Source organism: Protopterus annectens, chromosome 1.part1, assembly GCF_019279795.1.
Source record: "Protopterus annectens isolate FY-2018-M chromosome 1.part1, PAN1.0, whole genome shotgun sequence".
NCBI classification, from domain to species: domain Eukaryota; kingdom Metazoa; phylum Chordata; order Ceratodontiformes; family Protopteridae; genus Protopterus; species Protopterus annectens.
Window position 1 is genome coordinate 946,369,635 of NC_056726.1, and position 17,824 is coordinate 946,387,458.

The following is a 17,824-nucleotide window of genomic DNA, read 5'->3' on the forward strand; positions in this document are numbered from 1 at the left end:
CACCTCTGTGACCATAATGCAGCTCAATGACAACAAAAGCTGTGGACTGCTGCAGCACCTCTCTTTTAACTAGAAAAACACTGTTAAGTTACAGGTCCATTGCTGTCTTACTTCTGGGCTGTGCAGGTGGACTGCATTCCTGGAGACAGATCAAGCTGGAATCAATGATTTGTGAAGATTTACTACTAGCTGGACTTTCAAGTTAGAGGTAGACAGAAAATCAAGCACATCTTTAACTACTGGTAGGGGCAGGTCCAGATAAACTGTTAGGTAGAGTTCTACTACATGCCATTTCTTTTTTTTTCCATAATAAATCTTTATTGTTATATTATTTTCATACACAAGTAAAAACAAACACAACATTTTAAGAGAAAAAAATATAAAACAAAGGATTACTAACTAATATCACTATCACACCAAACAAATATACAATATTTACAAGAATGCTTCCATGTAAAACATTAAGAATAGAGAAAAAACAAAAAGTAGTTAATAACATTTCCAGTAATATACAGTTTAAATACAAAATTCTCTCCAAGCAAGTATATAAATGTGAGTATTATGCTAATATAATATTAAATATCTGTTCCCAAATTTTTGGGTTATTAATGTTTTTATTATTTGGACTTGAGAGTAGTTTATGGGCTAATATATGCCTTGTTGCCAAAACTCTAAAGTTTTCCCAAGATGTTTTAGATGGGTCTAACCAATTAGTGGCTATATAAAGTTTCATTAACAGAAAAATATTAAAATATGGTACTTTGTGATCTAGGGAGTTCTTTCGGAGGAATATGTAACATCGTAAACTTCCATGACAACGTTGTACTTTGGTAACCCATCTTCTGAAGTTGAATCTTAAGGGAATTCCAAAGCTTATATATGGATTTACAGCTCCAGAACATATGAAGAAGATCAGCCAGTTGATTTTTACAGTATGGACAAGTTGGAGAGTTTTTAACATTAAATTTATGTAGGGTAAGGTGTGTATAATATGCATTATTCCATATCATCAACTGGGTATACATCAATTTTTGAAGAGAAGTAGATTTGATAGTCAGGTCAATTGCTTTTAACATATTACTTTTGTCTGTCACTAAAATTTTCTCTTCCCAATAGTTGGATAACAGAATTTTATCATGAAATTTAAAGTCTTTAATTAATTTATTTGTTGTTGTTATATATTTAATATCCTGTTGCTTGCCACAACTCAAAGCATTTATTAACATTTTCATCTTCAGGTTTAAAATTTAAAAAGTAGCTCATAGCAAGTTCTCTAATTTGTCTCAAAATAACTAGATAATTTTTGAGTAAGTTAAATTCTTGTCTTATTTGATTGGCCGAGCGGTCCAGATATTTGTATATATCAATCAAAGTTAAATTAACTATTAGTGGAAACTGTTTAAGATCAATTAATTGATTGTTCAATTTTAAATTAGGATTCCTATGGAATGGTTGAAAAACCATCATATATTGACCCAGATCCAAAGATTGAAATAAATCTTTTATAGATAATATGTTAGTTTTAATATGTTCAATAATCCCATAAATTGTCAAAGTATCTTTACCTAAAAAGGGTATTGCTTTAGGATTAATGTTTAACTTTAAAATATATTTATAATTCAAAATCACCCAAGTTGGTGTCCACTTAGTAGTAGTTGTATCATAGTTGCCAACTCTTAGAATTCTGTTAGAGTTCACGATTAGGTAGTACAATTCGAAGTTAGGCAACTCCAGTCCTCATTTATTTTTTGGGGTCATTAATTTATCATAAGATATCCTGGTTTTTTTTGGTTCCCAAATGAATTTAGCCAATTCTTTATGAATTTTTTTAAAAAATGTCTTCGAAAGTATTAATTGGGCTGATCTAAAATTAAAAAGTAATCGTGGTAACACATTTATTTTAACAATTGAAACTTTTGCTAGTAGTGGCAATCGTAAATTTTTCCACCTCCCGAAATCAGAAATTATTTGGTCCCAAATTGTTTTAATGTTATTATTGTAGAAGTCTTTATTGTCTGTAGAAAACTCAATACCTAAATATTTAATTTTTTCTTTAAATGTTACCTGCCCAACCAAAGGCAATAACGAAAAAGGTTTAGGTGTCTTTAAAGGAAAAATATTATTTTTTTCCAAGTTAATTTTGTAGTTAGAGACTTCTGAAAAATCATTAACAGCCTTCAATAATTTGTCAGTGTCAAATATTGGAGATGCACAATAAATATTAAGATCATCCGCAAAAGCTGCCATTAAAATTTTAGTTCCATAAATTATTGGGACATTATGATAGACATTCTGCTTAATATATAAGAACAGAGGCGCAAGATAAAGATTAAATAGTAAAGGGGACAAAGGGCAGCCCTGGCATCTTCCAGTCTTAATCTGTATTCTTTTGGAGAGGCTTCTATTAATGCACAGTGTAGTATAGGGATTACTACATAATATTTGCAACATTTGAACAAATTCATGGGATATATTAAAATAAGGTAAAAGAGCAAACAAAAAATTTGTATCAACCCTGTTAAAGGCCTTCTGTGCATCAATTATAAGGGCATAAATATTAAGATTATTTTGTTTAGCATGTGTTATCATAGTATGTAATGTAAGAGTATTATCACTGGTTTGTCTACCTGCCATAAATCCAGCCTGTTCTTTGGATATTATATGAGTCATGATTTTCTTCAGTCTAGATGCTATAATGGAGGTTAGGATTTTCATGTCTACATTCACTAATGATATCAGTCTATAATTATCGGGGTTTTGAGGATCTGAATTGGCTTTGTGTATAAAAACAGTCTTTGAGGCGTTAAGATGAGGATCATTAATAGTATTCCTAATTATGCAGTTAAATATAACTGAAAGTATCTTACCAAAAATATCCGCAAACCTTTTATAAAACTCCACTGTCATCCCATCAGGACCTGGTGATTTGTGTTATTTCATATGTTGAATTGTATATACTATGTCTTCTTCAGATATCGGTTTAACTAAATCATTTGAATATCCTCTCCTATTTCTGGAAACTTAATTGGTTGTAAAAATTGTTCATAGATTCTATGCAAGGACATATCCTTTTGCCCATCATAAATTTTTGTATATATTTTCTCAAAAATATTAATAATATCCTCTGTTTTAGAATATATTTTATTATTAAATTGTATTTCCAAAATTTGTAGTGTTGTTTTTGATTGATTAATGATCCTAGCCAACGCTCTTGATGGTGTTTGAACGTGATTAGCATATCTCGCTAGCATCTTATATTCTTGAAATGTTAATCTACTATTTTGACTACATGCCATTTCTGTTTAAAATCACATATTGTGTTTTCTTTTTGCATGGTTATAAATGTATTTGCTTTTACAAACTGTAATGCTTAAGTTTACTTCTAGTAAAGAATTGCAAATCTTGTTCCCGCTGCAGTACACAAAAACAGTACACTTTTCCTCCTCATTTCAAAGCATTCCTCACTCTCATCTTCCTTTTCCACTGAACTCCCAATTTGTCTTGGGTTAGCAGAATTTATGTAACCCTGCTCTGCAGGGCCATGTGACACATGCATAGGTAGCTGTTCTAATCATCATCTCTTTTGCATTTTTTAATGTTAACTTTCTATCAATTAAATACACACTCACTGGAGAGGGAAAAGGCAATCTACATTTTAATTCTGTCATTTACATTCCTTAATGGTCCCAACAAGCTACAATCATGTTGAAATGTACTTTCTAAGCAGTCATAAATGCATTCACAAGTAATCCAGTCAAAGTAATTCAATTCCTCTATTGCCACAACTGCCATAAGGCTTTTTCATACCATGGCACACAGTGGACCACAATAACTTTAGGTGTTCAATATTTCCTGTCATGTGGAGCAAAGAGCAAACTAATCACTTTTCAACACCCCATATCTTTGCAAATCCTATCCGTTGCACTGTCTTAATTTTAATAAAATCAGAACTTCCAGAAAAAAAAATAAGGTGCTGTTTATTTATTTATACTATTTACTGCACTTTTTATTGCCTGCGTCTACTTTTATACTGTATTTATTTATTGTACATTAAACTACACTATTATACTGTAATTGCCTACTATACTATGCCTGTAAAATCGGATTTTATAATGGTTTTCATTGTTTAGCAAGCTTTTTTGTGGTTTCCACTGTTAAGTATTTACTGATATTTTTTCACTGTTTTAAAGCTGTTTTGCCTGCTCTGGTCTTCCCACCAAGCACTACTTAATTAACTGACCTGTTAACCATTTAAATTATTCTTTAGAGCCTCCTGGCTGATTTTCTGCCGTTTAAACATGTTTTCATTGTCTCACTGCTATTTTTCTACCATGTTAAGCATTCTCTACTGTTTTCAACTGAAACTAAGGTAGCTAGTTGATGTAACATAGTCCAGATCCAAACCTGCTGCTTCTGGAACTGTTTGTAGTAGTTTGTATGTTCTGAGCATGTTTTCCTGGTCATCTTGGATTGGAAGAGGCCTATCTGCACTTTTGTGAGAGAATTGTGTTGATTGGGACCTGACTAGTATGGAGAGGCTGGTCTAGGGCTTGGAATAAGCATCCTTATTGGTCCTTTTGAATTTTGTTAGAGTTTTTTCAAGTTTAAGCTTCTGGTATTTAGGCCCTGCATCTGAGCAGGTTTCTGCTTGTTTGCACATTGTGCAGCACTGCTCACTGCCCTGCAATTGTGCGCCAAAGGCAGACAGTTAAATTCTACACATTTTCCCTTAAAACCCAGGCAGAAATTTCCATTCGTCGAGCTCCTCTGTAATCATTTCTGAAAAAGCCAACCCTAGTGACAACAGTCTTCAACTTAGCATTATGGACAGTTGAACTACCCTGGTTTCTCCTGCCAACCTTGTTGACTTAGGTTGCTTGAAGCAGTGTAGCAATTGTTTCATGTGCACAGACAACCTTCTACTAATAACACATTCTAGTACAGAGTGTGAGAGATGTATTTACATCAAGACTCTACAATCCATGCTCTCTCTCACTCAAAACAGTAACATGAAGAAGGATGTCAACTCACCCACCATTACATATTCACATAGTACCACTACTCATACACATACCACTACTCAAACATATATGCATCAAACACATAAATTCACATACGTGGAGGTTCTCTTGAATAACTTACTGAAACATCAGAGATCTCCAAAACACAAGTCTGCTAGAGCTAACACAGTCTCCACAGCACCCATGACATATGCCAACACCAGTTTCTCACCCACCAAGCTCACAAGGAGTAGCACTCAAAAAACAAAGTTTTCTTGTCATTGGAGACTCAATTATGAGACACGTGGATGACCCACTCACCAGGTTGGACAAGGAGAAAGTCACGGTCAGCTGCCTGTCTGGTGCCAGGACTCACTAAATCATGCATGCACTCAGGTCTCTCAGCAACAAGTACCCTTATGACTCTGTCATAGTTCATGTTGGTGTGAATGACCTGAGACGTACCTCAATGGACTATATGAAGTCAGATATGGTCGAGCTCTCTGAGTATGTGTCCCAAGCAGGTATGTCCCTAGCCTTGAGCAGCATACTACCCTCACCTAGAATGATGCCACGGTATAAACTCAAAAATGATGATTTCAATAATTGGCTTAGTTTTTGGTGTCATTCCAATTCCAAGGGGATCCAGTTCCTGTCTGCCTGGGAAGCCATGGCCGACAAACCTCGCTGCTTTGCTAGAGATGGTTTGCACCTGGCACCCCTAGGCTTTCACCTGCTGGTAAAGGCTCTTGCCTCCCCCATACTGCCTTTTTTAGGCAAGGTCTCAAAAACAACATTACCAACATGAAGTTAACCAATCAGAACAAAATAAGGGCCATGCTGCTAAATGCTTGGAGCTTAACCCAAAAAACTGTACTCCCTGGAAGCACCTATATCACTAGAAGATGTAGATGTCTGTGCAGTCACAGAAACCTGGTTTAAGGCCTCAGACAGTACCCTGGCCCTACAAAGTTACAATGCCTTCCACACCTTTAGACTACAAAATGAACATGTGAAAACCAAAGGAGGCTGTGTTTCAGTCTACATTAAAGATAAATTCACCAACTGTCTAGTTAGATTGGACAACTACATGCAGTTACACCAAGTCCAGGTTACGGTGGGTAGACCTCCATTCATGTCCTAGCAAGTTACAGATCTCCCTCTATGGGTCATGACACCCAGGAAGCCAACTTAACCAAACTGAAGACAATCCAAATTTTACTGAACACACTGGTTATGGGGGATTTAAATTATCTCACCATCAACTAGGAAACCTACGCTAACCCAAACTCGCTACCACAAAAGTTCCTTGACTTTGTGAACTGAAATTCCCTGGAGCAAGCTGTTAATACCCCGACAAGAGAAACAAACATTCTAGACCTGCTCCTCATCAACAGATCAAATGGGTGCACTGCTGCAACTGTTGGATGCTCATTAGTTAAATCAGTCACCTTTGAACTGATACTAACACCAGTTAAGTATAACACCCAATTATGTATGTAATGTACTAAGCACCTGCAGCAATTAGAGAGACCTCAGAGGTTTCTAACAAAGAAGATCAAGGGCCTCAACATGTGCCTTACACAAATCAACTAAAGTCCCTGCCACTATACTGCATATTGTATAGACTTCTTAGGGGAGACTTATGCCTAACCTACAGAGCAACCCAAGATCCAAACCTAATGAACTTACTGCATATCCATAAATCAAATGGATCTAGGGCTACCCGTTCAAGGGACTTAAATATGGCCTGCAACTTAAATAGGACATGCTGGAGGGGCAGATTTATCTCCCAGCAACTGCCATGTCTTTGAACAGGCTACCAATTCATGTGAAACAGAGCACCTCTATGACACTTTCAAGAGGAACATGGACGAGTGGATGGGGCGCCATATATTCTTACTGATGACAGTGCCCACAACCCTCCTGGACATAGGCAGTCATCATTAAAGGCAATCTTGGGTATTGTCTAGTACTTCTACGGTATTACATTGGGTTGAAACGTCTACGCTTAAAATGACTTCCAGGTCAATAGCCTAGTAATCTCTTATGATCCTGTGATCCTAATTCTAGTCTTTCCTTTCCTTTCAGCACTACATGTTGCTGCAATTTGTTTCAGCACAAACTTTAACTTCCACAGAAAAAGAAAACACTGTTTGGCATGTTCCAATGCAACAGTCTCCTTCACTGAATTATGACCTTCCCAAATCTGATGAGCGGAGTCATCACAATTAGCTAATCATGTTAAATCTCAGCATTGTCCGCTTCAACTAATTCCAGATGTCACACACATCCAGGAATTAATCCAGTTAAATGACAAAAATTACATATAATATTGTGTAACACATCATTTTGTTATCATCAACTTGAATCAACTTTTCATTATTGTCATTGCATCCCTTTGAATGGGGCTACCCTTCTCTTGCCATCACAGCTAACTATTTCTGCCTTCAGATTTGAAATATCAAGAGTATTTTCCATCTCTTCTGCCACCATTTCCAAGCTGACACCTCCACATTGTTCCACAGAGTCACCTAAAGTAACCTACTTTAACTTAAAAAAATACTATAACTGTTTGACCACATTATACAGAGTGACACTTGAGCCAACCAAGACACATCATGGAAGCCATGTTGCTTTGAGGATGGTATGTACTGTTTGTATGAAGTTACAGTTTAACATACAAAATTTATAGTATTTTCTGTTCTTGGTACATAGAATGGCCAATGGACCGTGAAGGAATTCCATGCTTCGCAGAAGCCATGATGTTATGTTGCTTTCAAGATACCGTGCACCATCTTGTTTGTAATTTCTCAAATATTTGTGCTTCTGTAATATGTCTGATGTTGATATGTAGTTATCCGGTTATTTTAGGGTGGGCACTTTATGGATGAAAATGATTATGCCATTTTCTATTATATGGATACCAATTTAGTGAAAAGAGAAAGATTAATATTGCAATATGAGAAACTAAAAATTATACAATAGTGATTGTTGTAATTAATCTGCCAGAAAGATAATGCTTTGTTTGGGATTTTGGTTAGTAAGTTGTACTTGTGTTTCTGTGTATAGGCCTGAATTCAAATGTGGGCAAAGAAGTGAGCTGAGAAAGAGAAGGTGTAGAAAGGTTATTGTTTTGATTTGGATGGTTTATGTTATTAGGATTATTTGCTGCCAGAGGCGGCTCGTGCTATAGGACTGTGGAACTGCAGCCCTCCCAACCTGTACAATGGGTCCCCCACCTGTGCATAAAATAAAGTCCCCAGTCCCCTGTAGAACATATAAAAATAAAAAAAATATCTCAGACTCTGTGAAGCACAGTGCTTAGTTCCTGGCAGCTGTGTTAGGCAGACCAGAGCTCCAAGCACACATGCTCAGGCATTCCTGAGCTCCAGACTGCTCAGTTAGGCAGTCCGAATAGGGAAGGGAGTAAACTCCACCCTAGAGATCTGTGCGGTGACGACCACACAAACTGGAAGGTCACCGGACTGCATCACCCACAGGCTGGACCAATAGCAGGAGGCTCCAGCCTCCTCACATCTGGCAGGAGACCAAGACCAGTATGCACAGGCTAGTATGGAGGACAGGATTGCATTCACAAACAGCTGCAGTATCACCGTATGGAAGACCGATCGGGGAAACAGGAGGACAGGATCACATTCACCAGTATGCTGGACCAAGTACAGGATCGCATGGCTGTTCTGGAGAGAGGTTGTGTGTGTGTGTGTGTGTGTGTGTGTGTGTGTGTGTGTGTGTGTGTGTGTGAAATGCCCCAGTTGCTTCATGGTGGTGGATAGAGAATAAGGCTTGAACCCTGTACCTTGGGCCCAAGTGACAAGAGCCTGAATTCCCTACCCACCACCATTTCTAAAACATTTGCAGATTTTTGCCTCATATTTGTTCTGTTCCTCATAAAATCTGTGGTTTCGGTATTTTTGTTACTTAAATCAGACAGTAGTGCAGTGGTAGCAGTGTTGCCTGACAGCTATGGGTTGTCTGGTTTGATTCTTGGCTGGGGTGCCTTCTGTGTGAAGTCTGCATGTCCTCCCTCTGTTTGTTTGGGTTTGCTCTGGTGTCCTCAGTGGATATTTGTCCCTATTTTTTGGACTGTATTCCCCCATTATTGGCTTTGTCCAGGTTTTTTGTGCCAAGGTTGAGAGCTATGGTGATAACTGAACTCACTGAATATGTTTGAGGGCTGCATTCCCCTATTATTGGCTTTGTTCAGGTGTTCTGTGCTAAGATGTTGACAGCTATGTTGAGAACTGAATTCACTAAATGGTAGCCATTTAAGTTTCAGTCTTCCTTTCTTTCATAAAAATAGATGATTTGGCATAGTGGTATGTTACTCTGGCTGTTTTGCACAGGGACCTGGGTTCACACTTGACAGTGAAATGTATGGTGGTAACACAGCATTTTATTCTAGCAAGTTTCCAACATTATACAAGCAATATTTAAAATGTGTCCCTGGTTTTTGGGCTTTTGTCCCCCCCCAAATAAATTTTGGCTTTGTCCAGATTTCTTGTGCTGTAAAGTTAAGAGATACAGCTGAGTGTCCAGTAGATTTTACAAGGAGCCGAGAGCTGCAGGGGAACAAAAGTTTAGTGCTGCTTATGCCAAGTCTGCTTACATTGTAAATAGCACAACAGGTAGTGTACTTGCTTTTGATGCAGAAGGCTGTGGGTTCTACTCCCACAGTAGGTAGATCCATTGCTGATACTGTACTATGTTTTAAAGGGGATGGATGCTGCGGTCCTCTTTGGTGAAGATACCTAGTAACTAAGATACCTAGTAGCTATGAACCTGTTATCAGTTTGCCATCCATTCCCTATTACGATATTACTAGCATTATAATTTTTTTAATGCAACATAAGCAATTTACTCCTCAAGGGCAACAGGCACTTTATTTGTTGATGAAACAATGACAAGTTGTTTGCTAGCAGTAACCTCTTCATTAGTTAACAGATTTCTTAAATGTGGAATTATTTAGATGGCTTTTACTTCTTCAGAGATCGTGCATATTTACTGATACTGGAGGACTGTTGAAGTTTGAGTAGGCTTTTATGATGGAAATGTTCTGAATTGGGCAGTTCAACTGTACTGTATTGTACAAGGAATATAATTTAATACAGTCAGGAAGGTGTATCAAAGAGCATGTGTATGTTTCGTGTTCAAGGGGCCTATGATTTGAAAACAGCCCAAAATTAATCTTTATCTGCCACTGGCAAAATGTATTTTCTTTGAATGTGGGTTTCAATGCTGTTTCAATGAATGTGAGTTTCAAGGGCAGAGAAGTTTTAATGCTAAGCCTATTTTCAATGTGAGACTGCATTGCTTTGTTTAGCAGATATCTATTAGGGTTTATGTTGTAAAATAAAAAAAAAAAACTTTCAAATGAAATCCATATCATCGCAGAAGTAAAGCAGTATGCACATTACAGTGTTTATGGCAAATGGGGTGAAATAACCAAGGAATGGGACATTGGAATGACTGCAGGGGGGACGCTCCATTCGACCATGATTTTGTGGGGGGGGGGGGCAGCAAACTCAGACAGCCCCGGCTGAACTATATCTCTCAACTGTCCAGACTTTTGCAGAATGAATAGATTTTTGCTTCTTATTTTTTATTTGTTCCTCATAAAATTTGTGGTTTTCTGCCAAATCATTTAGGAATGAAGTCCCTAAATAATGACAGACATTGAGTTTCAGACGTCATAACCTTCAGAAAAATGCATGCTAAAGCAAGACCTGTTATTCTATCAACTGTCTTTTAGTACTGTTTGTATGTTCCCCCAATATATTTGGCCATATCCAGATTTCCTGCATTAAGAGGTTGAGAGGTACGTGCAAATAAATCGCTTTATAAAATTAGGAATATCCAAACCTCTCAACTGTCTCCAATTTTTGCTCAAAATGTTGCTCTCCCCTTAATAATCCCTCTGCAAAATGGCAATTTTGGAAGAAAACGTGGAGGGTTTACAATTATAAATAACTGTAATCATCAGAGTTATAGATTACTTTTATTTCAGAAATGCATGTAGATGCTCTTATTTTGTCAGCTGCTCAAGTTAACAGTACTAATTTTAAAAAGGTGTCCCTTCTTTGACAGGTTCCCAGCTGTATTGTATGGCAGTTTTATATTTTTGCATAACATATTTGGTCTGTTTTTCATAAAATTGTGGTTTTCTGGCAAATTAGTAGCAAATCATTAAATATTGAAGTTAGAAAATAATGGCAGACATTTGAGTTTCAGATTTCATACCCTTCAAAAATTCATACTAATGCAAGACCTACTACTATTCTATTATCTTTCTAAGTTTATAAGAGCAGTATTAAAAAATTGCCTTTATTTTTGTGCCTGTGTCCCACTTCTATGTATGGCTTTGTCCAGATTTCTTGCTCTGAGGTTGAGAGGTATGAGTGTCAGAGCCATCACTGTCAGCCAGAGACATTTCAAACTGTGACCTACTTGTTGCACTCCACTCCCCACTGTAGTGGCTCTGGATGTGTCCAAGCAAGGCAAGGAGCAGTTATGCAGTGTGCAGAGTATTCCCCGATCCAAGGTAGACCACAAGTATGACTGTGGCTTTTCATCAGTCCTTGATTTTGCAGAATGTTCTGATTTTCTGTCATATTTTATAGTGTTGATTTATACTTATTATTATTCAGAAAATGCATGCTGTTGCAGTGCCCTGTTGCTCTGTATTAAAGTAGCAATGCTTTAATGACCATCAGTTAAGCTTGTCTTAAGCTTGTCGGAGATTGTAAGATGCAAGTAAGCTTTAATAAGCATAAGCCTTTTCATTGTTGCCGTGTAGAGAATACTTACATAACTAGATAACGAGTAAGCCTTACGTATTGAAATGCATATGACAGTATTTGTAATAAAGGACAGGATTACAGTATTTTCAGAAGCTCATTACATTTGTTGGAGACTTGCAGTTATCTTTGCAGGCTTTACCCGTAAACTAAACAGAATGCCAATCTAGCATGTGTGGTCCATAACTTGTGCAGTAATCCGTTAAGCAATTTATCTTGAGCTTGTTTCTTGTTCGCTGTTCATTTTTTACTTTGATCATGTGTTCTCCATGAAACAAGTAGATAGTTGTTGTCAGGCAGCAGGTCTTTTTTGGATAAGAAACATTTTTACAAGTGGAGGTAGCACAGAGATTGCTACTTTCAGCATGTTACTTGGTAATTTTATAAAACTGAATATAAATTATAATTAGAACTGCAGTACAAGTTGAAGTGGTTTGAGCTGAGTGCTGCTTGTTTTTTTATACTTGATTTTGACTGGCATTCCAGTAATGTATTTAAAAAGCAATTTATTTTTTCATGCCTCACAACCTTTGTGTTTCCATCTAGATATTAAGTAAGTTGTCATGTAGCCAATGCATTGAAATATTGTTTTCTTCTACACTTCATTTTGTCTTGATTGGACTCTCGTAATGACGATTTGGCACCCAGGGCAGTGTATTTAATTAAAGTTCCAGTTGTTGTGGTTTTGAGCATAGCTCCACCCCTTTCTAGTTGGTCACACCCCTTCCCATTGGCCCCACCCATTCACTGTCTCTTGCAGCCCCCCCTTTAATTTGAAGTCACCAGTCGCCACTGTTTGCTGCTGATTGTGAAAACTCATTGTTCATTGATCTTTTTCTTTCTTTTTTTCTGGGGGCTTACTGTGGCATCCCTAAATGTGGGAGCAGTGTGCTGCTTTTGTTAATAAAGGAGTCCCTTTTTACTTCTGGCCAACAAAATTTGGAGATACCCAATAAGAACCTTTGCTAGATTCTTCAATAAATGCATTTTGCGGCTTTGCTGGCTGTTTTTGTTTGGTTTCTAAAATTGATAAATGGTAAATGAATAATGCAGACGAAAGTGCTTTTTGTTATTTCCATGTGAAACGTCTTGGAAGCATTACGGATTTTATTTCTGGAGTTAGATAGGGTCAGTGATTCCCCTTTATTCTGTGTTTTTGTACAGTATGGAACTGTTTCTAAATGGGAAGGAGGGTAAAATAGAAAAAAACTGGAATGCAAGTGAAAGGTCTGTTACAGAGCAATATGGAGTTCAGATGATATGGGAACTGATGACAGTTGATGAGAGGATACGGAATTTTGTGATTCTAAACGGCTAGTAGGAGACAAAAGGGAGAAAGCCAAAAGTTGAGCTATAAAGGATAAAGGCCAAAATGCAGTAGTGAAGGATACTGTGAGGTGTACTGATTATGAGTAGGTCTAGCAGGGACTCTGGTACAGGTAATAAACTGATGGAAGTACTGCATGTTGGTGAAGTCTACTCTTATCCAGATGAGGCTGAAGTCACAGACTACTACTTGTTTTGTTTAGCCAGGCATTCAGTGTGTCCAGGAGTCTCCTGAGTACAGCAGGTGTTTAAGGATTTGGGATGTATGCATGCAATGCACATGCTTACTGGAGAGTTGTACATTTGTTTATGCGATGACCCATTTTTGGCCAGTAGGAATGAATGAATGTGCAGTAACTTAAGGTACATGCATTAAGGTGTTTTTTAATAACAGTAGCATGGAACCTCCTCATTTAATACATGGTTGGTAACTTCTGTGTACCAAATATGTCACATTAAGGTGTTGAGACAGCAGTATTTCAACTTTAGACCACATTTTACTAGTAAAATTATGTCTGGCTTATGCCCTGTTACCCGGCCTTCTGCCAAGTCCAGTTTGTTTACTATGCTTTTTGCATTTAAGTGACTTATGATTAGCTGCTCATGGGTACACCTTTTGGGGATACATTGAATCATAGCAAGATACGGTGTGGGGTTCGTTTGGAGATGCACAGTGTTAGAATGTGTTGAACAAACATTTTGTCTGCCTTCATATTGTAAAAAATGGGGAAGACTTAAAAATATGGATAACATGAGTACATAAGTCAGTCTATGGGAGCTTCACAGAGTGTTTGCTGAGACAGTTGTCTTGGATATGATGGAATATTGATAAATGGAGTTGTAAGGTGCAATACTGCCAGTTTTAATGTAAAACTGTGAAAAAAAAACAGTGAATGATGCATTTTGTATTTGGATTTATATTCTTTAAGGATTATAAAGATTACTGTCACAGTATTAGCAGTTTTAGTGAAAGAGAAAGCATACACAGGTGAATTAAGGAGAGCAGTACACATAGCTGCCAGGTAGATACAGAATAGAAAGGGTGACTTAGTGGATGACTGCCACCAACAGTCATTGTGCAGCTCACAGAGAACACAAGTAGATGCCTGTAAGCAGTCACCTGCAGACAGCCATCATGCAATTCATGAGGACAACAGTAGAACAAAAAAGGTCTGAAACGGTTGGAAAAAGAGAGTCTGAAGAGAGACTACTGCTCAGTGCAGGGTAACAGAATCAGCTGCTCGCATCAGTGAACCGTGACTGTTTCATGCTTCAGAGAAGGGATTAAAATATGACACAGGAGGGTAGAATTTGGATAAGTGACTAAGAAATATTACATGAGGGGAAAGATTACCAATTGAAGTTAGATGAGTAGTGAATTTTATGCTGAAACTTGCGTTTGAGGGAGATGACATAATACATGAAGTAAAGATACTGAGAAGAGAAATTAGACTGCAAAAATAATTATTAACATGTGAAGTTAGGTGTTACAAAAAGCGGAAGTAATGTATGTGTACTTAGAGAAAAGTTAGGCAGTTAGTGGAGGTAAAACTTTAGTGATACTACAAGATACACAGATGTGGAAGGAAAAAAAGAGTACTATTAGACAAGAATGGGGACAGGGTGCTTAACTACAAGCGATCTTTCTGGAAAAGGTAGGAGGGTGGAAATGTAAAAAAGGAATGTGATGGAGGAATAAGCAGAAATGCAATGGGTACTGGAGCACAATAGGCCGGATTTTTAGTCTGGAGGAGTTTGTATGTATTACTTCAGAACAGAGGCAGCCAGAGGAGGAACAAGCAGTATAGGTGGTTCAGCAAGTAACCTACAAACTGCTACTGTTTGCCAAAATGTACAGCAGTACCACAAGATGAAAAAACACTCCAGGGGTGGGTACCATGAAGCACTACGCAGACTACGAAGGGGGGATAGAAAGGACCACTTCATATTGTAGTACAGTTTCAGCGGTATACCACAACAGGAAAGTCTTCAGGCCCCTTACAGTATGGGAGAACACCACTGCAGGGGCTGAGGTCAATGGAATCTGTAAATGTGTGCAGGGAAGTGGACAGCAGCCCTCAAAACCTCACTGTTTGCAGCAAAAAGGGTCATGTTAAAGCATCTGCAATGCTCCAGTCTCCTCAGTCCTAACAGTAACAATAACTATATGCAACTAACAACCTTCAGAATAAGCTAATAGTTTAGGATACTGTTTACTAAAATGTACAAAGCTATGGACTGTGCCTTTTTGTTACTCAATATGTGTAGAAAATGATTTTCACAGACATTCAGCATAACAGTGGAGCCCGTGAGGAAGTGCTGTTCCACATAATGTAACAACACAACAGGTACTATGTATGCTCCCATGCTACACAAAACATTTATATATGGCTCCAGAGTGGTACATAAAAACTGAAATGTTAATTACTAAATTAAAATCCGGGTAAGCAAGCATCTACTTGTATACCAAGAGAGGAAATGTGAACAAAACTATATTATAATTGCATCTAATTGCATATAAATGACTATTGCCTAGTAACCGACCAGTGCAAACCATGCCTAAAAGTACAATGACTAAGACAAACACAACACCATTAAAGAAAACAGCTTTAAATACTCTCTGCAATGCATCTTTAACAATTCTAAATCCACTCAACAGTAAAGGACATGTAGGTACCAGAGAGCTGATAAGGAGTGGTATCTGCACAAGGTTAATTCACTCATAAGAAACATTGTGCAATACCTAAGGAAACTGAAAGCAGGAGAATGGTGCCAAAACTTTGTCTGTGGTTGCTACGGGGATTAGTTTTGAAAACTGAAGAAGAAAGGAGACATCTGTTTCCCCCACAAGAAGAAGAGGACAGCAGTGGGCATCCATGTTACATTAACAGCTGTGCACATAACTAATTTATTTACTTATGTGTAGTTGTTAACGGGAAGGCTGGATAGTCAAGTGACCCTTTTCAGCCACTACCCAAGCTCAAACATCACACTTTATAAAGGCAACATAAAGTGAAACAAAACATGTTGTGTCATTGAAGTTACATAAGTCACAGTGAGGTTACATATATCAAATAATATTTCATAAAAACGGCATGTACACATTAGTATATATACAGGATATACTAGAGAAAAATATATGAAGTATTTTGCTTAACTGTGGGTCATTAGTAAGAAAGAAACATATCAGTTGCTCATTAGTGAAATTACTAATACTTTCAGTAAGTCTAGGAGATGCGTTCTTTAAGAGCACAATGGGGTGCAGAACAGTAGTACTGAGTTTATACAGCTATGAGAAGAAAGCAGTACTTGGGAAAGGATTTGACTTAGCTGTCTCTGAACTTGCAATAAGCAGAATGCAATCAGTAAACTATAGGTTCATAGGTTGGTACTGGGCTATCTGCCCGAAGGCATATATTAGCCCATCCACGTTGTGCGGTATTCACCGCCCCTTTAGTAGTTCCCTAGACCCTTGTACTAGCAGCTAGTACCCTTGGCCCCTATCTAGTAGTGCTGTTGGTGTGATCCCCGGTGTGAACTTTCTGTTATGTGTGCACAATGTCAGAACAGAAGCAGTTCTAGGAGAAAGAGGCATTGTAGCTGAATCAGCAGGTAAGCTGCAGATTGCTTACTACTTTCCAAGAAATGTACAGTAATACCAATATATAAAAAACACTCCAAATGCAAGTACAATGAAGCTCTAAGCAGAGCAGAGCACATAAATGTTTTAACAGCCCAGGAGATTAAAGATTAGAAGACTGTTCAGCCTGTATCCTAGGCAGTATATACATTTGAATTAAGTGTCTGTTTAGCAGCAGACAAGCTAGTTATAGTACTACATTATTAATTTAGAAACTGTATATGGAATCAAGAATACAACCTTATAATTACTATGCAGTGAAGCCCTTGAAGTCCATATATATTAGAAGTATAACACTGCATGGACTGATGCCACCTGAGTCTGTGACTGATTGTAAGGTTGTGCTAGACAGCCAACAGGGTTTTCTTTGTTTAACCTCTATGCCTCATTTCATTTTAGCAGATGACATTTGCCTTATAACAGCAGTCTTCTGATCATATGTGCTTCCATGTGTCACTTCTGCTACAATACTACACATTGCTTAGCAAGTAATGAATCTTGCACAAGGACCACCAGCATGACCTTCATCAGGAAAGGTACCTTCTTGTTTGACATGACAGACCACACAACTACCCTTTCTTCCTGGACTGGCAGGCACACTTTGGCCTGTACATTTGCATTTCTCCAAGTTGCCTCTTTCAGCAACCAGACCTCTACTGAAGCCCCTATTAACTGGGTCATAGTCAACTCTTCTATCTGCTTTCAAGGATGACCAGTGTGCTTTGATCTGACTAAGTGATATGCTCTGAGTCACACACCATAATATAAATGAAAATCACTGGAATATGAGATTTAAAAGACAGAGCTCACGTGCAGCTTCCAACTAGTTCAGTGGTGAATAAATTAATGCAGATGGACTGCTCTAAAAGATACTCTGTTTTCATAACTGAACATTGCTCACCTGTAATGTTGTATCTTTCGGCTTTTTCCCAGTGAGGGGTCACCACAGCGGAACTCCGGTCCGCTAATGATCGGCAGTAGATTTTTACGTACCGACTTGCCAGGCCTGACGCACAACCTTCAACAAAGTTACGCCCATT

The 17,824-nt window shown here is 37.8% G+C and overlaps 1 protein-coding gene across 6 annotated transcripts in view; it reads right to left on the reverse strand.

Annotated features, from left to right (window-relative positions):
- ASAP2 (ArfGAP with SH3 domain, ankyrin repeat and PH domain 2) overlaps positions 1-17,824 on the reverse strand; it is a 2,005,955-nt gene that overhangs the window by 959,063 nt on the left and 1,029,068 nt on the right. The window lies entirely within an intron of this gene.